This window comes from Peromyscus maniculatus, chromosome 1 (genome assembly GCF_049852395.1).
Source record: "Peromyscus maniculatus bairdii isolate BWxNUB_F1_BW_parent chromosome 1, HU_Pman_BW_mat_3.1, whole genome shotgun sequence".
Classification (NCBI taxonomy): Eukaryota; Metazoa; Chordata; class Mammalia; order Rodentia; family Cricetidae; genus Peromyscus; species Peromyscus maniculatus.
The window spans coordinates 116,576,318-116,594,135 of NC_134852.1; the positions used below are offsets into that span (position 1 = coordinate 116,576,318).

Here is a 17,818-nt window from a genome sequence, read left to right on the forward strand (position 1 = left end):
TCAGACAACTGGGAATCAATCTACCTCAAGACCCAGCTATACCACTCTTGGGCATATATCCAAGGAATGCTCAGTCATGCCATAAGGAAACATACCCAAATATCTTCATAGCAGCATTATTCACAATAGCCACAACCTGGAAACAACCTAAATTCCCTTCAACCAAAAAATGAATAAATAAAATGTGGTACATGTCCACAATGGAGTACTACTCAGCAGAGAAAAAATGACACCATAAGGTTTGCAGGCAAATGGATAGAACTGGAAAAAATCATCCCGAGTGAGGTAACCCAGACTCAGAAGGACAAACATGGAATGTACTCACTCATAAGTGGATACTAGATATAAAGCAATGGAAAACTAGACTACAACTTATAGCTCTAGAGAAGCTAGCTAACAAGGAAGCCCCAAAGAGGGATGAATGAATAGCCCTGGGAAGGGGAAATAGATGAGCTCTCCATGAGTAAACTGTGGATGAGGGATGGGCAATATAGGTAGGGGATGGGGGGTGACAACATAAGAGAACACCATGGCCCAGTGGGAACAGTGATAGAGTGGCAGAGCAATGAAAGAGACACCATGATAGAGGGAGACATCATGGGGATAGGATAAACCAGGTGCTAGGAAAGTTCCCAGGAATCCACAAGGATGATCCCACCTTAGAGTACTAGCAATAGTGGGGAGGGTTCAGTGCCTGAGCTGGCTTACCCCAGTGGTCAGCTTGGTGAACACCCTAACCGTCATCACAGAGCTTTTCTCCAGTGACTAATGGAAGCAGATGCAGAGATCCATAGTCAAACACCAGGCAGAGCTCTAGGTGTCCAGTCAAAGAGAGGGAAGAGAGATTCTATGAGCAAGGGACATCAAGATCATGACAGGGAAACCTACAGAGACAACCAAACCAAACTAGTGGGAACTCATGAAATTTAGATCAACAGCTGTGGAGCCTGCATTGGACTGGACTAGGCACTCTGCATATCGAGACAGTTGTGTAGCATGATCTGCTTAAGGGGTCCCCAGCAGTAGGATCAGAATCCATCCCTGGTGCATGAGCAGTTCTTTTGGGGCCCACTTCTATGATGGGGTACCTTGCACAGCCTTGAGGCAAGGGGAGGGGCTTGGACCTGCCTCAACTGAATATACCAGGCTCTGCTGACTCCCCATGGGAGGCCTTACCTTCTTGTAGGAGGGAATGGGGTGTGTATTGGGAAGGAGGAAGCTGGAGGGGCAAGAGGAGGATCTTTGGTATGCAAAATGAATAAAATAAATTCTTAATAAAAAAAAATCATGTTTTGTGATCAGAGGATTTTGATACACCAGAAAGAACACTTTTGCTTCCCTGAGACAGGGTCTCTTTATGTAGTTTTTTCTGTCCTGGAACTCCCTCTGTATACCAGGCTGGCCTCAAACTCACAGAGATCCATCTTCCTTTGCCTGCTAGGTGCTGAGATTGAAGATGTGCACCACTATTGCCCAGAAAGAACACTTGTATGATTATTCTTTATAACAAATTCAGTTTATTATATGACATAATGATCAAGGAATAGCACCTAAAGTTTTATAATGTAATCAAATTATCACCATCCTCTGAGGAGTTCCCTGCAGGTGTGAGACAGGGAAGCAAAACTGGAAAAGATATAAGAATGAAAACTCTGGTACAGACTGACTTCTTCAACCTGGATCAGACTTCAGGGAGTCAATTTCCAGGTAGTCTACTGCAATGTAGACAGATTTTAAACACAATAGAATTTAGAAAGTGTCTCCAGGCAACAATAATTCCTATAATCATTCTGGTTCCAGATGCACAATAAAGGTAAAGGTGTAGCTACATAGAAACTCTTACAAAGTTCATGTGACCGTGAGGGAGGGTTCTGTAGCTAAAAGGCCTTAAATCTAATGTAGTCTCTGACCAATAGCATAGAAGTCAACAGGTCGTAAAGTACAAGTGACATCTCACCTAAGGATGGGTAATGGTCTAGAGGGGGAAGAATCTGAAATAATTATTCTAGGGAGTTAGGGTGAGGTCTGTACCTACAGACAGCAAAAAGTTCACCAGCTCATTAACAACCTCTACTCTCTGCTTTTTGAATAGATTGCAAGTATTTGATTTTATCTCTTCCTTGTAGAAGACACCCCTGCATGATTAACATTCCTGGTTCTCTTAGTGTATCTCTGCCTCTACAACCCTCATTATCAGTTATCATCTATTGCTTCATTCTGAACTTGCCATTTCAAAACTGCCAATATTTCTCATTTTATCAAAGGTAATGTGACTCCTCTCCAGAAGACAAAAGAGCCCAGAGGTTTTGGTTATTACTTGTCAGTGTTCTGTAGTTCCAAGTTAAGAGACAGGATAAGAATAGAAATGTGTCACTGAAAAAAAGAACCATAATAATTGAATTAGCATCTGGACACAGGGTGTTGACAACAGGCCAACAAATTCTGACAGGTCTTGATCTGATCCTTATCTCTAAACATGCTGGCTACACACTAAATTTCATAAGAAAGAAAGGATATCAAGCACAAAAGAGGAAAGATTTGGGGATTATTTACTGAATAGCTGAATGAGGCCAGGACATAGGAGCACTAGGATTCATACTCTAATTTGGGCAAGTTCAAAGTCATTGATTTTTCTTCAGTTGAATGTTTTTGAAATGCTTTAATATTGTTCAGAAGAATAACAAATATAGTACTGGGACTAGTTAACTATGTGTCAAGTACCTACACTGTCATTGCTGACGCATAGGTGAGTTTTGAGATACTTTCTTTTGTAAGTGTGAATGTAAGCTGATAAGTACCAAGATGAGCAATGGACTTTATTTACTTTCACCAAGTCTCTAAGAACATTGTTTCTTTGACCCAAATATTTGATAGGTGTGTGTGTGTGTGTGTGTGTGTGTGTGTGTGTGTGTGTGTCCGTGTCCACAGAAGTCAGAAAAGATATCTTTGACCTGAGGTTATAGGTAGTTGTGAGTCTCCTAATTACGGGTACTGGGAACCAAACTCAGGTCTTCTATAAAAGCAGAAAGTGTCTTAACTCCTAATTACCTCTCCAGGCCCACAAAATATGATTTTGAGATTTCGTATTTGGCATACAACACCTGTCTTTTTGGCTTAGGCCAAACCTCTTTGAAGAAACTAATACCTAGCGAGCATCGATAGTCATGATCAGAAGACGTGGCTCTGGTTGACAGTGCTGGGTGCCAACATCTTCAGTTCTTCCTTCCTCTATCATCTCTTTCCCAGATCTCTCTCTCTCTCTCTCTCTCTCTCTCTCTCTCTCTCTCTCTCTCTCTCTCTCTCTCTCTCCTCTATCTTCTTTCTGTATGTTTGAACTGTTTCAAGATTCCTATGTTCATGCAAGCTGCAACTATTTCTTGGCATTGGGCATTGGGGATTTCACAGGAAAGCTTCTTCACACTTGCCAAAACTTGCACAGTGATATGTTTGTTTGATCATCAGACTTTAGTTTTTGGTGTTACTTGGCTTGTTATATATCAGCTGTCTTCTGTTATGAAAATCATGTGTGCCTTCATAGTTTTTCCAATTGGCTTTCCCCTAAGAAGGACTAACAGTGTGGACTGATCACTCTCTGGACATACACATTCCAGGTATTTGGAGAACAGCCTCAGGAAAGGCTTTCTCTGGAATTAGATTATCTATCTCCCTTGGCCACTTTCAAGGACTACAGGAAACACCACCCAGGTGGGCGCCCTTTGTTAGTCCCAGGTGGACTAACAATGGTAACAGCCCACTTGCAAGTCTCCTGACTTATGGTAAATTCCACAAGGGGACACCACCTAGGAGAGGTGGACGTTAATAGCTTTACACAATTTAGCTTGGACCCTCCCTTTATATTCTGAGACTTCCAGGAGGCAGGGAGAAGAGAGAAGAGAATGGAAGAACTAGATGGGTAAGAACTTGAGAGGAACAAACTGAGATGGGGAAGAAGTAGATTGAAGGGCTACAGGAGAGTACTAGAGGAACAAGATGTAAGATGAGGAAGAGCCAGATGAGAAAGGAGACAGGAGAGGAGATGATAGGGAAAGAACTAGATAGATGAGAACCTAGAAGGGACAGAACTAGATGAAGGAATTAAGATAGAACTTAGAGGGGATCGCAGACAAGTGTAGAAAGAAATCAGGCTAAAGATGACCTAAATATGAGAGCAGAATATAAGCTTATAATTGTCACAGAATAATAAAGTATATGGACTAAAGAGTTTCGTGTACATAGATTCATTTCATTTCATCAAAGATTAATTGTCAGCTGGTTGTAGATTCTTCCCGGACCCTGGGAGAGGACTATCGAGGGGCTGGACCCCCATACTCCTCGATACACAGTGATGTGTTTGTTTGATCATGAGACTTTAGAACATCCTGGTACCTTATACATTCATAGAGGGTTTGGTGTTCTCAATTCGTAAGCAGCCATTCTAGATTTTTACTTTGCATCTTTCAACTGCAATCCAAAAAGATATAAACACCAAGGGCTTTGCTGCACCTTCACTTGACAAAATTCTGCATGGAGTGGATCCAGTTATTAGTCATTCTATGGCATGATTTTTCACTGTAAAATTCTCCATCTTCATGACTGTCTGTACCAGCATTGTTTAGGACTTTAGTAGTTCTAGCAAACTCAATATACATATGAATGGTTTGTGTCCTCATCTTAACGAGGAAGAGATTTTATTTTTCATATCTAACAGAGAAAAGGTTTAACTTTTCTTTTTCCTCTGCAGGGAATGCTTTATTAACAGAGAAAATTCTCTGCCCCCTTCCTCTCACATTCTTGGTACTTTCTTCAACACATTTTCTCTCCTACTTCTCCTGCCTTTAGGGTTCTATTTATTTTGTTTTCCTTTTTAATAGCAAAGCTGAAGAGACAGATGAAAAAGCATGACAGCATGCATAAATGAAGCCTGGAGGCTGAGGCTAGAGTATACCCAAGGTCTCTGTAATACCAGCAATATGGAACATTAAGCCTTCACTCCTCTCATTAATGTCACAAGCTGAGATGAGAAAGCACTAGTCATCCTTTCTAACCAGGCAAGGCTCCTTGGTGGTGGGAATGTGACACCAGTTCAGCCATTTAACTGCAAATAAGAATCAGTTATTTTTATCTCTTTGGAGAGATAGCTTTATAAAACTGAACTATTGGGGAGTCTAAGAGAAATAAGGAATTTGTGTATACATTCTCTATTTCTAAATGTAATAAACATTTTAAATTAATATTTTGTGATTAGCAGAAATGCCAGGCTTTCTGGGACATGTTGTAAATGCTTTGGTTGGACCTCTGGTGTATCTTACATCTCCTGATACAAGCCCATTTGGCATTTTTGACATAAAAAAGCATTTTAAATCTTGATATATATTTTCCTATCCTGCTTGTAACTTTTAATTATCTAAAAAGAGCTGCAGCCCTTATAAGGGACTAGAGAGTCAAGTTAGTTTTGTAACCTTGACTAGTCGGAATATATTTTCACAATTTGAGGTCAGGGATAGGTGTAAGGAATTAATCATTTGCCATCTAGCAATAATTTGGCTGTCTTTGTATTTACAACCTGGTCAGGCAACTCAGCTGTGCATCCTTGTGACAGCAAGGCACCTGGTCTAAAAACTAATCTAAACTCTTTTGAAGCTTTGTTTCATGTAATAATGCACAAGAAACCTGTAACTGCAATTCTCAGCATAAAGATTAAAAGAATTTGGGCCAGTCTGGACTCAACTGTTTTCCTAAATCCTAAATCTAAACTGTGATTAAAGCAGCTTCTTAGTGGAATTCATAGGCCCTGACTGTGTCAAAAATTATGTAGCATCTTCCTGACAATCCACAGATATAAATTCCCATAACATTGAAAAATAATCACGAAATAGACATTAACAATACAGGTAATGGGGAATTTCCCATAGTTGCTTTTGCACATGTGAAATTACAGACCGAAGCAAACAATATTCAGAGTCTAGCATGCAACCATGCTTAAATGAGGTTCCCTCATCAGAGAATTTATTCATCTGGTGGGTTGACAAATTGAAAATTAGTTATGATCTGATGTAATATGCCATGGACCTTAGCAATATTCTGTTCTACTCATAGATCAATGCTGTGGGCGCCATGGGCCCTGGCCCCCGACTGGGAGTGGCTGCGGCCTTGCTTGCTTGACCTTGATCAGATGTCCTCCCTATTCGGATTCCCTGCCGGTATCCACCCTTCTGAATGCTTGAGGGAAGTTCCTTGTTGTGTATCCTGCATTTTGGGTGTTAACTACTTAGACGCTAGATTGTAGAACATTGAGTCTGGAATGTAGACCATTGACAGCGAACTTCTGCCCTCCGGGGTTTGTGCTGTAAGCCTGTACGTATTTAAGGTTTCTTCCCTCTTTCAATAAACGGCATTCGACATCCAATCGTACGAATGACTCGCTGTCTCTTGTCTCTATTTTTTAATCCGCAGCCCTTCGCTCAGATATGGTGAACGGGTATTGGTAATGCGGGCATTACCGCTACAAATGGAGGTTCCTACCGAGATCTGAGTAAGAAGGACCAGCTGACGGACACTCTTGGAAGGCCGGCCGGCATTTTACAGGTGAGAGTGGATTGAAATGGGTGCAATTAGCTCACAGTCAGTTAATTGGACTGTTGAAGCAGGAAGGCACCAAAGTTAAGTTAGGGCAAGACAGTTTAAGATTTTAAATAAAAAAGGAAATCTTCCCAATAGAGAAGAGGGAAGGAAAGGAAATTTCCCATAAGAAAAGAGAGAAAAAGTTTTAATCAAGAAAAAAGTATTTTCCCGGTAAAAAGGGGAAAAATTTTTGAAACTAGGCCTAAAGATTGGGGCCCTGTAGAGAAAGGATAAAGGAAAGAGAGAAGCCTCTTCCAGTGGTAATGGAGGATGTAAAGACTTTTTCCAGTTGTAGAGTTTTCAGGATAGCTGAAAACTCTTGAGTTTTTTTGTCCTGCAAATGCAGAGCGGCAGCATCTGAATTACAAAGAATCGGCAGGTAGGCCTCATTGCTGCTGGCTGAACAGCAAGCGAGCCCAGAGGTTAAAGTTTTGCTGTCTGTTTGCTTAATTTTGGTTCAAATGTTTTTTATTTTTCTCTCAGAGTGGGAATAATTCAATATTTAGGATCCCTTCGTGGGAAATGTTTTTCTGTTTTTCCCTTATGGTGGGAATAACTCATTGTTAGGTAGTCCATTCATGGGAGTAGGAAGTTTAAATGTGTTTGTGTGTGCGGGGCGCGCCCAGCGGCTGTGGCGGACAAAGGCGTGCACGAGATAGCCTGAAGCAAGCAGGTGGACAGGTACACACCGGTGGGAGGCTGAGCCGCAATGGAGTGCGGCCCAGGCAGGCGCTAGCAATAGAGCCTGAGCACTGGGCAGAGTCAGCGAGCTGAGGCCGGGAAGGGACTAGCACTAAAAGTTTAAACGGGCCTAACTTCTGGTGAAAAATGGTTTTGGTCAGGACATTGAATGCTAAGTCAATGCTGTTTGAATAAAGGATGTTCTGTTCTTTTGATTGTCTTGATAAATGTTTGGATTTTCATGGTAGATAAACTAGAGGAACAAAATTCATAATTTTGAACTATATATTAGATGTGCTCTTGTCTGTTGATCATTACTGAAAATTTGGCTCTACAATTTAAGTTGCTTTCTAGGAATTCTTGGTTTAATTCTATAAAAATATAACACCTGAAATAAATTGGGTTATCAACTTATTAAATAATGTTGCTAAGATAAACCCATAAATGATAATTTCTTCCTGATAAAGAGGTTACAAAATTATTTTTCCAGTAAATAAAATACAGGTAAATTGTTTGGTCCACATTGTTAATAATTGGCTATTTGTGCTAATGTGCTACTTGAAATTTATAAGAAAGGATCCTCTTTTTAAGATTTTATAAAAATACTACTGAAGAGTATTACCTAAAGTTTACCTTTTCGAATCCCATAGAGATTGTATTTAATGCTTTTATAATTGGCATATGTAAAAAGGACCATGAAAACAAAAGCTGGTGATAGAATTGCTCAATTATTATTGCTTTCATATTTTAAATTCAAAATGGTGCTGATATATAGAACTAAAGGCTTTGAAAGTACAGAAAAAAAGGTGTTTTGACAAACAGTTATCAATGGTAAACAGCCTAAATTAAAAACAAAATTATATGGGATTGAGATTGAAAGATTCTTGGATTCTGGTACTGGATATATCTATAATTTCACAAGAATCCTGAGATCACAATTGGCCCCTTAAAAATTCTACCTCTAACCAAAAGGTATTGGCACAGCTCAGACACCATTGCAGAGCAGGCTACTTTTAAATTGGAAGGATGAGGAAGATCATGAAGGAACTTTTCAACCATTTGTGCTACCTGACATTCCAGTAAACTTGTGGGGACGGGATATGTTAAATGATATGAGAATAGTGCTTACTACACAGCCTGTACAACAGATACTAAAGAGTCAGGGCTACTGCCCGGACAAAGGCTTAGGAAAAATGTTGCAAGGAGACCCGCTCCCTACGGCAGACAAAAACTGTGTCACTAGGGGTCCTGACGGTACTAGAGGATTAGGGTCTTTTCCATAGAGGTCACTGCACAGCAGCCTTCAATAATACAACTGATAAAAATCACTTGGAAAAATGATGACCCTGTATGGGTGGAGCAGTGGCCCCTTGCTAAGGAAAAATTGGAGGCTGCGTATGCATTGGTTAAGGAGCAGTTAGATGCTGGACATATCATTCCTTCCACTTCACCTTGGAACTCACCTATATTTGTTATTAAAAAGAAATCAGGAAAATGGAGGCTGTTACAGGATCTTAGAGCTGTAAATAAAACCATGCTTCTCATGGGAGCAACACAGCCTGGCTTGCCTGCCCCTGTGGCAATTCCTAAGCATTGGCATTTAATTGTGGTTGACTTGAGGGATTGTTTCTTCACCATTCCTTTGCATCCCGAGGACAGTCCTCGCTTTGCTTTCAGTGTTCCTTCAGAAAATCTTAAGGAACCTTATCAGAGATATCAGTGGGTGGTATTGCCTCAAGGAATGGCCAATAGCCCTACTATATGTCAAATTTATGTGTCTTTGGCCCTAGCTCCAGTTCGAAAAGCTTTTCCAGGTGTTTATATAATTCACTATATGGATGATATATTAATGGCTGCTAAAGATAAAAAACTTGTTTTTGATGCCTTTTCTTATTTACAAGAGGTTCTTAGCTTGGCTAATTTACAGATAGCCCCAGAAAAGGTACAGGTATCTTTTCCCTATCATTATTTAGGTCATGAATTGTTACGCACGGGCATACGCCCACAAAAGATTACTCTGCGTATGGATCAGCTACGCGCACTTAATGATTTCCAAACCTTTCTGGGAGATATTCAATGGCTTCGGCCCACTTTAAAAATTCCAACAGGTCAGCTTCGCCCCTTGTATGATGTCTTAAAGGGCGACCCTGACCCTTCATCTCCCTGTAAATTAACAGCTGAAGGACGTGTAGCCCTACAACATGTGCAAGAGGCCCTGGAACAGGCTCACGTACAGTATATAGATCTTAATTCTCCCTTATTGTATTTGATATTTTGTTTTACTCATTCACCTACTGGAGTGTTTTGGCAAACAGGTCCTATTTTATGGGTACATTCCCCAGCTTCTCCAGCAAAAATCATCACTCCTTATCCACAGGCTGTCGCTCAGATTATATTTAAAGGAATCAAGATCAGTGTTCAAACTTTTGGTAAAGAGCCAGATATTGTGGTGACCCCATACACCCAGTCTCAAGTAGCATGGTTGCAAGCTAATGATAATGATTGGGCCATATTGACATGCTCCATGCAGGGTCAGTTTGATACTCACTACCCCTCCAATGATGTGTGTCAATTTTTTAAATTGCATCCTGTTATATTTTCCAAGATAGTACAAATGACTCCTATTCCTCAGGCCCGTGTGGTATTTACTGATGGCACTTCACGTGGTTTTGCTGTGGTGGTTTCTGGTAACATAGTAAAGAGAATAAAAGTCCAGGGCACTTCTGCCCAGGTGGCAGAGGTACAGGCGCTGTTGCTTGCTTTACAGATGTTTTCTGATGAGAGTGTAAATATTTATACTGATAGTCAATATGTGGCACATGCCATTATGCCTTTGGAAACAACAGCCTACATACCATCCATTTCTTCCATTCATGAATACTTATTGCAAGTACAAGGACTTATATGGTCTCGCTCACATAACCTTTATGTGGGCCATGTTAGAGCTCATACTTAATTGCCTGGACCTCTAAGTGAAGGTAATCAGAGGGCTGACGCCATTACTCGTATGGCTGTCACATTAGTCTGTTCTGCCTTTGATAAGGCTACTCAGTTGCATCAGCGTTATCATCTTAATGCTGGATCTCTCCGTTATCATACAGGCATAACCCGGGAACAAGCCATCCAGATAGTTAAATCATGCCCTATTTGTGTGGAATTTTTACCTGTTCCTCATTTGGGAGTCAATCCTCGAGGACTTTTACCTAATCATGTGTGGCAGATGGACGTCACACACGTGCCTTCCTTTGGAAAATTACAATATGTCCATGTGTCTATTGATACATATTCTTCTCTAATTTTTGCTTCTGTCCATTCAGGGGAAAAGGTTAAGGATGTAAAAAATCATTGTTTTCATGCTTTTGCTTACATGGGAGTGCCAAAATGCATAAAAACTGATAATGGTCCCACCTACAGTAGTACGGGATTTTCAAAATTCTGCCAAGATTTTTCTATTGTTAATAAGACTGGTATTCCTTATAATCCTCAAGGGCAGGCTATAGTAGAACGCTGCCATCGTACCTTAAAAACTTATATTGCTAAAGTAAAAAAGGGGGAGTTAGGGGCTCATCTTTCCTCTCCACATTCTATTCTTTCCCTTGTTTTATATATTTTAAATTTTTTATTGGTGGATTCTGCTGGAGTATCTGCTGCAGATAAGCACTGGAGGGCTCCTGTTGCAAATCATCCTCTGGTGCGATGGAAAGATCTTTCTACTGGCACTTGGAGGGGACCCGATCCGGTGTTGGTGTGGGCCCGGGGATCTGTTTGTGTCTTTCCACAGGACAATGAAGTTCCTCTCTGGGTTCCTGAACGCTGTGTGCGCCCTGTGGCTGCTGCTGAATCCCAACATGGCAGAGACCTATTGGGCCTTCGTAAAAAACTCTCCCCTTCTGATGCCGATGGGGATTGAGAGCCCAATACGGCCAGCCTTGGCAAACATTATTCTAAGCCTAGGAACTGTAGCCATGTGGTTGAATTCCTCAGAAGGTAATGTATGGTAACTTTTTTCAAAAAACATTGAGAATGTACCACACCTTGGAGATTAAGGATAACTCTGAAGGTCAATGAACTTCAGTTGTAAACAGTAGCATACCAGCTAAGCCTTTTTCGCATTTTGCAACCCCCCTCAAGCTGGTGCAGTACCTACTTTTCAGGAATGGCTCTGTGCAACATTTATTTGCCTCCTGAAATTCATCTAGCCTTTTTGAAGATACCTCAAAATTTGTGAGCCTGAATGTAGCCATTATTGAGGCCATTAGTTCTACTCCTTGTTTGCTGTTTTTGTTTTCTGTTTTCTTTATGTTTCTCAGTTGTTCTCTTGCAGACCTGCCAGCCTAAGTAGTGCTGGGATCAAGAAAAATGGGCCTTGGTGGTTCGTATTCCTGGAGCCGTGTCCATGCCAGTGGACTGTGGCAGCTAGACACAGATGATGCTCACACGCTCCAGAAGAGACTCTGACATCACTGTTGCCGTTGTTGCTGTTACAGCAGTGGTGGCCACTGCTGCTATTGTTTCTGGGATTGCTATTTCATAATTGGTTACTACAGCTAGCACAATGGAGACCCTGGCAGCAAAAGTAGCTACCACAGTTAGTTAATCTTTCTTCTTATTGGGCATGATAAATTTAATTCCACCTTTATACATTATAATTGGCTTTGTAAGTTGTAAAAAATTATTAAAACTCAAGTTCCATTTGCTTATGGGATACCACCTTACAAGGACTCCTATTTACAGTAAGGCTCGTTTAAGAAGGGAATGGTTCAATTGCCTTTAGCTTCCTGGCTATGGGTGGGTTCGGACTTCTGTTGGTCTTTTCTGTGTCACACAGATTGCAAGCCCAGTGCCACTTTGAGATCTTTGGCAGCAGTCACTCTACAGCTCACATGGTTGAGTCTGTATGATAATGAGTATTCAGAGACGAGTAATGCTTGGGCGGCTGCCATCAACCTAAGACAGAGCACTTGTGTGGCCTGGGCAAGTGTCTCTATGACGGGTAAGGTGGTCTGCTCATCCCACGCAACCTAAGTCAGAAGCTCATTTAATAAAAAGGGGGGACCTGTGGGCGCCATGGGCCCTGGCCCCCGACTGGGAGTGGCTGCGGCCTTGCTTGCTTGACCTTGATCAGATGTCCTCCCTATTCGGATTCCCTGCCGGTATCCACCCTTCTGAATGCTTGAGGGAAGTTCCTTGTTGTGTATCCTGCATTTTGGGTGTTAACTAATTAGACGCTAGATTGTAGAACATTGAGTCTGGAATGTAGACCATTGACAGCGAACTTCTGCCCTCCGGGGGTTCCTCCATTTGTGCTGTAAGCCTGTACGTATTTAAGGTTTCTTCCCTCTTTCAATAAACGGCATTCGACATCCAATCGTACGAATGACTCGCTGTCTCTTGTCTCTATTTTTTAATCCACAGCCCTTTGCTCGGACATGGTGAACGGGTATTGGTAATGCGGGCATTACCGCTACACAATGCCTAACCCAAATTGTCATCAGAGGCATCATTCTGTAACTGATGGGAGCAGATGCAAAGACCCACAGCCATATACTAGGCGGAGCCAGGGGAACTCTGCAGAAGTGGGGAAGGAAGGATTGTAGGAACCAGAGGGGTCAAGGACACCAAGTGAACATGGCCATAGATTCAAGTAAACAGGGCTCACAGGGGCTCACAGATTGAAGTGACAAACACGGACTCTGCATGCATCTGAGCTAGGTCCTCTGCATATATGTTATAGCTTCCTGTTCTAGTAGGACTCTTAATAGTGGGAGTGGGGGATATCTCTGACTCTGTTGCCTGCATTTGAGACCCTTTACCTTTGACTAGGTGCCTTGTCCAGCCTTGATATGAGGGTTTATGACTAGTCTTACTGTAACTTGTGCCAAATTTGGTTGACATCCCTGGGAAGCCTCCTTTTTTCAGGGGGGAATGAATGAAGGAATGGGTCTGGGAGAGAGGGGATGTAGGGGGAGAGGCTGGAAGGGGTGAGGGGAGGGAAAACAGTGGTCAAGATGTATAAGGGAAGAACGAAAAAAAAAAGGGCTTATAGTGACTTTTCCTGGGATGTTTTGTTTCCTCTCTTTGTCCTAGAGTCAAATGAGCTTCTGACCTAGGACAAAGGAAGAAATTTTTACTGAAACATGTTTGATTTGGGAGAGAGAGAACATTACCCAAGTCCACACCCAGCTTTTTAATAAAGTAGAAAAGCATAAAACTATACTATCTATACCCCAAAAGAAGCTTGAATCCATGCAAAACCAAATCCAGGGATTAAAAAGAGAGACCAGAGGAAGCAGAGAGCAAAGAAGGCTTAGAAATAAGAAAATTCTGGGTGTTGGTCAGCTGCAGCAGCACAGTGAGCAGCAGGAAGAGAAAGAGGGGGGTTATGGTACCAAAGAGGGTCATGCACAGGGGCTCTTGCATCACCCCAGCCTGGAGGCAAAGGCAGGGTTGAGGAGGTGGCAGCCAGAGCTCCATGGCAAGCTAGAAGATAGGTCAAGCAGGACAAAAGACAGTCTTGAAAAGCAGAGGGAGGGAAAAGAATTGCAATCAGAAGGCTGTGCATAAAGAAGTGCGTGGTGTGGAGTCGGGCAGAAGAAATCTGCCTCTAGAAAATCCTGAAAATATGGCACGAAGCTTAGGGACAATACAGCAGCTGTGCTTAGTCTGATTTCCATCTATGCAACAAAATTGAAAAGTCCAACAAAGGATAATGCAAGTGTTTCAGCGCTTGAGGGAAAGATATTCTGACTGCCAGGAAGTCTGGTTATACCTACAGTTGTGAAGGGAAGGTATTGTGGATACCTACAGCAGTGAAGAGAAAAGTATCCTGGCTGTCGGAAAGCCAGGCTATACCTACATCTGTATTCCAGTGGAGGATGGTCTCCCTGCAGGATGTGGCAATCCTGCTACTCTCCATTGCTGCTCAGCTCTGATCCACTTAGGTAAGAGAGTTTCCAAGCAAAGATGCCCATTGCTTCTCTTCTCTGGCTAAAGCTGTTACCTCTCTGTTTCACTCCACTAAGGGAGTTTCCAAGCATGGATGCCCATTCCTTCTCTGCTCTGCTCTGGCAAAAGAATGTCTTCACTCAAAACTCAATCAAGAGATTTATTGGGAGGGAGGAATCCAGGAGAGTGGCTGCCTCTGCCAGGGTAGGAAAGGGAAGCCTTCAGCTGAACAGGCATAGGGCTTATATAGGACTTCTCAGGAGTGGAGCTTTTCCAAGGTGAAGATTTTCAGGGTGGGAATTGGTTGGACAAGCTCAAGAGATTGGCTGAACTTTGTGTTTCGGTATTGGTTGGTTTTTCTGCTTGGGAATTGGTTGGTTTCATGCTCAGTTGGTCAGGGACAGAGTGTGTCTTCTTTGGCTCTGGTTTCAGAGCCAAGGTATGTTTCTTTCACTCGCTTTGGTTTCAAGGTCAGGGTGTATTTCTTTGACTGACCCTTTTCCCCTACAATAACAAGGTAGAAAGCCAATACAAGAACACAATCAGGGAAGACCAGATGAACTCAGACATATAGTGACCACCTTCTTTCATACATCAAAACCACAAGGACAGTAGGGCATTCACTCTGCCCTGATTAATGGGTCTATGATCTCCTCTGATCTCCCCTTAGCTCTTCAAATGTCTAGATTTCAAAACAGAAAGGAACAAGTCACTGATCAGCCTGAACTTCAGCATGTTTGTTGGCAATTCTTAATTTTGTTTTTGCTTCCAATTTGCAAAATTGGGCAAGTTGCAATATGGACTCCCTGGGCCCTAACAAGGTGAACTTGATCCCTCTGGGGTCTATTACCTACTAGCAACCTTTAATTTGTGGAGTCATGGTCTTGGGCTCCCTGGGCTTCAAAGTATATGGGGCCTATCTCAGATCCCCAGTGCTGAGTCTAGGGACTCCCAGGGATCTTGCAGGGGCATCCAAATGTTATTTTGAAAGACAATAGACTTACAAAAGACCATAGACTCAATCCAGTTATAATTAAATGTTTTATTGATTAATTGATATCAGGACAACAATCTTTGAGCCAAACTTGAGACTGCCATGAGAAGAAGGGTGAGGAAAGGATTCTTATGGTGCAAATCTTCAATATCTACTCAAGCAAGCAAAAACCGGTCTATTAAGCTGTTAAGTGGTGAAGATGAAAAAAATAATCTGTAGCTATGTGTATAAGCCAATAACAGAAGCCAAAAAAAGTCATTAGTCATATAACAAGTAGATGGTCACGGCTACACATTTTGGGGTGTGTGTACATGGGTCACTGTGTTGGAGATTACTGAGAATTTGTAATCCAGATACAAATTTTAGCAAGTTTCAAGATGGATGACCAGCATTAAATGGAATTTTTTAGAGCAATCATATGGCCTTCTCTTCTGTATAGCTCCTTGAGTCTCCCTGAGAAGAAGGATTTGTGAAGACATCTCATTTAGGATGGAGTGCTCCAAAGTCTCTCACTTTCTGTTCATTGTCTAGTTGTGGGTTTCTGTGTTAATTCTCATCTATGATAAGGAAATGCCTCTTTGATTGAGCAAGGCACTGATATAGGGTATAGTAATCATTTTATTATCATATTATTTAGCCAAATAATGATAGTAGGCTTTCCCCTAAGCCTGAGACCTATCTTACCTTAGATTCTTGGCCTTATTAGCAGTGTCAGTATGCATTCTACATTATGGAGTAGGTCTTAAATCCAATCAGAAAGTGTTTGGTTAATCTGCCAAAATTTGTGCCATTTTTGCACTAATATATCTTGTAGACAGGTCACTGTTATATGTTTCAGGGTTTGTAGCTGGGTAACACTATGTTTTGAATACCAATATCCATAATGCAAAATGCATTTAGTCCAACTTCAAAAGTCCCCATAGTCTATCACAGTCTCAATAATGCTTTGAAGTCCAGAGTTCAAAGTTTCTTCTCAGATTTATGCAATCTTTTAACTGTAATCACCTGTAGATTCAAAATCTAAAGCAGATCACACACTTCCAATATGTAGTGGCACAGAATATACATTACTATTCCAAATCACAGAAAAGGGAGCATAGTGAGAAAATAATGGACTGAAGCAAGACCAAAAATCAGCTGGGAAAAGTCCAAATTTTGCATCTTCATGTCTAATGTCAAAATGCTCTGCAAATCTCCAATGCCATTCAGCTTTGTTGATTGCAACATATGTCTTTCTCTTTGCCTGGTTCTAATCCTGTTAACAGCTCTCTTTGGTAAGTATCGCACAACTCTGACATCTCTAACATCTTGGGTCTCCAAGACAATCCAGGCTACAGTTTCACAGCTTCACAAAATGGCCTCTCTACTAGGCCTCCATTCAGGGACACCCTGACACATGTCTGGCCTAAGTAGCTTTCCTTAATTTTGGGGCCAAATTTCATAGCCTATTTCTTTTATCCTTAATTCTAAAACCAGAACCAGATGGCTGAATCTGCTAAATTCTGCTGCTTACTGGGACTAGAACATGCCTCCCCTTGTTCAATTACATCTTCACTAGCTTTCTTCACTGCCTACACTTGGCTGTTCTGAAACTGGATCTCTAGACTAGGCTGACCTCAAACTCAGAGACCTTCCAGTCTCTGCCTTTCCAGTGTTGGGGTTAAAAGTGTACCCTATCACACAGGGCTCCAAGCTTTTCTTTAGTTTTTTTCCCACAAGTTGGAAACTTAGCTGGGTGGGATCTTGCCCTGACATCACCACTCCCTTTATTCAATTTCTTGATCCATTTACCTTTTTAAATACAGGATTTAGCTAGGTTCCACTTCCTGGTGCTTGTTTTTCTCCTTAAAATTTTCATTTTGTAGTTTACCATGCTCAACTTGCCCCCTTTCATTATAAATCTGTATAAACATGAACACTAGTAACCACATGACAGAGTCTACACCAGGCTGCCTTGTGATTTCTTCTGCCAAGGGAGTTAATCCAAAACTTTTCACTTTAGCCTCAGGCACACTCTTTGGATAAGGACAAAATCAGCTGCTTTCTTCACCCCAAAATATTATAATACCAGTTTCTAGGCCACATAATAACATTCTTCTCCTCTGAAACCTCTTGACGCCCACAGTTCATAAAATTACAATCAGTACCCATGTATCCCATGCTCTTATTAGTATGAACCATAAAGCAGCACGTTAAAGCATTCCACTGCTTTCCTAACACAAAAAAGTCCATATTATGACAAACAAAAACATGGTCAGGGCTATCACAGCAGTATCCCAGTCCCTGGCACAGAAGTTCAGTCCATTATCATCATGGTGGGGAGCATGGCAGCATTCGGGCAGATGTGGTGTTGCAACTGAAAGCTCTACATGTCTTGCAGGCAACAGAAAGTTGACTGAAACACAGAACTGTATCCTGAGCATAGGAAACCTCAAAGCTAACCCCCACAGAGACACACTTCCTCCAACAAGGCCATATCCACTCCAACAAAGCCACAGCTCCTAATAGTGCCATTTCCTATGAGATTATGGGGGCCAATTGCATTCAAAATTCAACAGCCATGTTTTCTCATAACCG

At 41.7% G+C, this 17,818-nt stretch overlaps 1 protein-coding gene across 1 annotated transcript in view; it reads right to left on the reverse strand.

Annotated features, from left to right (window-relative positions):
• Nucleotides 1–17,818, reverse strand: part of LOC102913863 (interferon-induced very large GTPase 1-like) — a 192,861-nt gene that overhangs the window by 150,146 nt on the left and 24,897 nt on the right. The window lies entirely within an intron of this gene.